The sequence below is a fragment of the Cavia porcellus genome, unplaced genomic scaffold (assembly GCF_034190915.1).
Source record: "Cavia porcellus strain 051 isolate PalLab524CR breed Dunkin Hartley unplaced genomic scaffold, mCavPor4.1 scaffold_28, whole genome shotgun sequence".
Taxonomy (NCBI): domain Eukaryota; kingdom Metazoa; phylum Chordata; class Mammalia; order Rodentia; family Caviidae; genus Cavia; species Cavia porcellus.
Window position 1 is genome coordinate 28,270,493 of NW_026947511.1, and position 4,761 is coordinate 28,275,253.

The window sequence follows — 4,761 nt, forward strand, 5'->3', positions numbered from 1 at the left end:
TGCCTGCCCTTGGCCTGAGTCTGCAAAACTGGCCTGTAATCTCCACCAGTGAGACCCACCCCAGGATTCCCTCACTCAGGACTCTGGGTTCTGACCTCAGCCTGGAAGTGTGAGAGGCCCAAGGAAACAAGAAAATGCACAGCATGTCCCACCAGTCCCCAGCTGGTGACGCTGATCTGGACTGTTTTGTTCCAGCAGCCGCCCAGTCCCCTGCATCCTGCTGTGCATCCTGAGCCTGCCTGCATTTTCCTCTCACTTTCTGGGGGCTCAGAGGGCAGGGGCCGGTTGGTGGCCTGGGCCCTGGCTTGAATCCCTATCTAGCTTGAATCCCCAGGCAGGAGACACCACCCCTGTGAGCCTCAGTTTCCCCCTGTGTAGAATTAAGGTGATGATGGTGTCCATGTGATAAGGCTTACAAAGGCTAAATATGACGACATCTGTAAAGCCTTAAAAACTGTGTGGAACACGTGGGAAGAGCTCTTGGAGCATCAGAGTGTCACTGGCTTCTGAGATTGGACATCATTACTTCCCACCTTGTAACTATAATAATAGCTCTCATTTATTACATACTGACTCTAAGCCAGGAATGGTGTGAAACACTTAGTTGTGTTCTCTCATTTGCTTCTCCAGATCCAGGAAAATAGATACTATTATTACTCCTGTTTTGCAGAAAACTCAGGCTAAGCAACTTGCCAAAGTCACACAGCTAGTGTACAACAATGTCAAGATTCTCACCTGTGATTGTGTGGTTCCAAAACCCAGGCTCTTGCTCAGGACTCCAGACAAGAGCCTAATTTCATTGCCTCTCAGTAGTGAGACTACGTGTGTCACGACTGGGTATAGCTCTACTTTGGACACACCCTGTCTGGATGGAGTTAGCATTCAGTCCTCCGTGGAGGGCTCCAGGAGCCAGATTTAAGAAGTAGATGAGAGTGATTGGAAACTGGCCCATGGATGAGGCCATGTGGTCCTCAAAGGGACTTGAAAGGAATTACTGCAGATTTTTCTTCTCAGTCATCTAAACATCTCCCACCACCCACTTAAGTCTTAGTGACTCTTAATTTGCTTTCACAGCTGAAGCAATAAATGCAGAGGTCATCAGGGAAAGCTTTGGGACAGAATAGCTGATTCCAGATGCTGGCTTCACCACCTACCAGCTGTGTGAGCTTGGACAAACTACTTAACTTCTCTCTGCAGCAAAAATAGGACATTATGAGAATTGAAGTTGCTTTTGGGTGCTTTGGGGGCACATCTGGTTCCAGCTGCATGGTTTGGGGCTGGGATTTGATCTCAGGGGCCCTGATGTTTCTGTCTACCAGGTAGGGATAATAGTGATGTCCCCTGGAGCACTACTGGGAAGAGCAGAGGGGACAATGACCAGAGTGCTCAGGAAATGCTAGTGAGTTTGCCAGCAATGTGATAAGACTCGGAAGCATGGTGCCAGCCCCTAGTAGGTTCTTAATAAATATGACTTTAAACTAAAAGTCCCATCCTTAAGGGAAAGACACAGGCCTGGCTGTCCAGACAAGACCAAAGGAAACCACAGCCTCTATCACATCTCATCAGGGGGCACCCAGTTGGTCTGATCAGCCTGCACCTTTTCCCTGCCCCTGCCTCCCATCCCCAAGCCTCCAGCAGAACCCAGAGGAGGTGGCTGAGCTGTCGCTAGGGCCTCACACAGCATACTGGGATACAGTTCCGGAGTCAGAGCCATGGTGTCTCAGGGCAGGCCTCCTGCCGGGACCTCATGGAACGCAGCTAACCCTGGCTCAGGGCCTAAGGTCAGGGGCTGGCAGCCAGGGGTCTTGCTAAGCCAACCAGCTGTTCACAGTCCTGCCACTGCCCATCAGCCCCAGGACCACAGATGAGGAGCTGAGGGAGACCGAAGCCAGCAGGAGACTCAGAGTTCACAGTGAAATTTTCCTGGGGGTTCTGGATAACTCACCCCATTTCTGCACCCTTGGTCCCTGTTTCTAAAAGGGGGATGCTGATTCCTGCTCCAGCCCTGCAGCCTGGCTTTGTGGTCCAGGTGGGAAAAGTTCAAATGAGAAGACAGAGGAGCTGGACATGAAGGGACAGACCCAGTCCAGCCATATGGCACCCACACTCCATAGAGTAGGACCCACACTATTGGAAGGGAGAGATTATTGTCCCCCTGGGACCAGCAGCAAAGCGAGATGTGACCTGGATAGAAGTCAGCCAGAGAGGGCCCTGACCCAAGGGAGGTACCTAAGTCTGCAGAGACTCCAAGATTCCTGACCTCTGTCTTGAGGAGTGGGGGACAAGCAGGTGAGCCTGCTTGGGCGAGAAGTCACCAGAGCCTCAAGTCTGAGAAACCAGTGTCAGGGGCCTCCAGGGAGTTAGAGAAGAAGCCAGCTAATGACAGAGACAGTGTCTGACTTCCATAGCATCCACACAGCAGTGCTCCTGTAGCTGACACTGAGCAGATGTGAATCAGAATGCAATGGTCCTCCCTTACCCATGGGGGACACATTCCAAGATCTCCAATGGATGCATGTACTGCAGATTTTATTGAACCCCTATATACAGTACTGTTTTTCTCTGCTTACATGCCTATGCTAAAGTTTAACCTTTGTATTTTTAAATTAAATTAAATTTATTTGTGGTACTGGAGATTGAACCCAGAGTGTTCACACTGAACTACATCCCCAGGCCATATATTATCATCTGTCTGTCTATCTATCTATCTACACTGAGACATGGTCTTGCCAAGTGGCTCTGACTGGGCTCAAACGTGTTATCTTGCTGCCTCAGTCTCTCAGAATGCTGGCATTATGTTATTACACCATGGTATAAAGTTTAATTTATAAATATAGGTAGAGTAAAAGATTACCTATAATAACTAATAATGAAACAAGTCAATTATAACAATATACTATATTAAAATCTAATATCACTACTCTTGTTCCCTGGGGCCATTATAAAGTAAAACAAGTAACCAGGTTACTTGTTAAGTAACAAATGTTACTTACACACAGCACCATGATACCTTGCAACATTTGATCCAGTGACCCAGATGGCTACTAAGTGACCAATGGGCAGGTAGCTTATACAGGGTGGATACACTGGACAAAGTGATGATTTCCAGTTCTGGCAGGATAGAGCAAGACAACATGAGATTTCATCATGCCATTCAAAATGAAATTAAAAATCTGTGGAGTTTTAATTTCTGAAAGTTTCCACTTAATGTTGAACTGTAATGACTGCAGATAACAGATACCTCTGAAGCAAAACCACAGGTCAGGGACACTACTATACAAACATTCCCAAAGTGAGCATCAGAGAACAGAGAGCTCAGGGTACAAAGGAGGCAGTTTTCTTTATCCCCCTGTGCTGTGCTTAGTTTTGCTTGAAAGTCTCTACCTTCTGCTGAAGAGTAAAAATATAATTCTGAGAAACGCACAACTTCCTGTTTAATCCTTGGATTTTGGGCTCTCTATCAAGACACTCGTCCCTTCTTTCTTTCATCCTCCCAGGGTTACAGCTGACTGGGGAGGCTTACTGACGTCACAGCATTGGGTGGCTCGTGGAGGTCTCCTCTGGCAGCCTTGGATCTGAGTGCCATCCTGCCAGGGCCTGGACTGGGTCTCCCACACAGAGGTTCCCTTTTGCATAACCTGCAGCCGCCTGCTAATACTTTCTGGAGCTTTGAGGCTGCTCTTCTTGGTTGCAGGGTGCCTAGACAGAACTACAGCAGGAGGATGGGGTCTTCTATGCTTCCGTGTCCTTTTGGGGAGCTCTCCTCATCTACCCACTCTAACTGACCCAACCAAAGCTATCTGCTGCTCTCACAGGCTGTGTGGAAATGGGAAGTGGCTGAAATAAATGCAGGGTTCTCCCAAGAAAAGGCAGGTTACAGTGGCTGCCAAGGAAGCAACGTAGGGCGCCTACCACCCAGACATACCCTCTGTCCTGTCGCAGTGAAGAGCTGGGCTGGCCAGGTATCTGAGCCTTCATCCTCCCACTGACTCAGTCCCAGGCTCTTGCCAAACAAGATGGGAACAAGGGCAGGAAGTGTGTACCTCTAGACTGAGGGGCAGGTTTTGCCAAGAGAAGGATGGTCAAGGAGTCCTGGCACCCACTACCATGGAGTCTGCAGCAAAGTGGTCTCTGGCACTGCCCACCAGTGGCTTCAGGTGTGGCACTCACAGCATGGTCTCAGATGTAACAAAGGTTAGCCAGGGACTTCTAGGGTGGGGGTGACTGTCCTGGAGGGGACCTGGCCTACAACCCACCCCCCCAGTGTCTCTGCTGATCTCAGCAGCTGAGTGGGCATGGGGAGGGGAGGGTGACAATTCATAGTGGTTTCTATAATAGTTTGTCTACTCTGTCTCTGCTACCCATCAAACCTGGGCTCTGCCTTGCCAGATAAGTCGGAGAAAGGTTCTCATGCTTTTCCTACCTGCCTTAAGGCTCTAGCCTTAGTTCTGTAAAAGCCTGTCCCTCTGTTGGTGGGTGAAATGGAAAGAATTGTAAAGTCTTAGGAGATTCATTGAAGAAAAGTAATCGTGATGGGTTAGCAATGTCTGTGATGAGCGCAGCAATGGCGAGTGTGGGTGGGTGCGATTTTAAACTACTGCCCACAAGTCCCAGCACCTGCTACTCTCCATCAGCCTGGGCTGCAAAGATCTGGGGCTGTCTTAGGGCTGAGAGATGTCATCATAACCCAGTTCTGAGTTTTGATGTGCCAGCACATTTTTAACAGTTAGCTCTCTCTTGGGATGGGGTAGAAATGCTCTC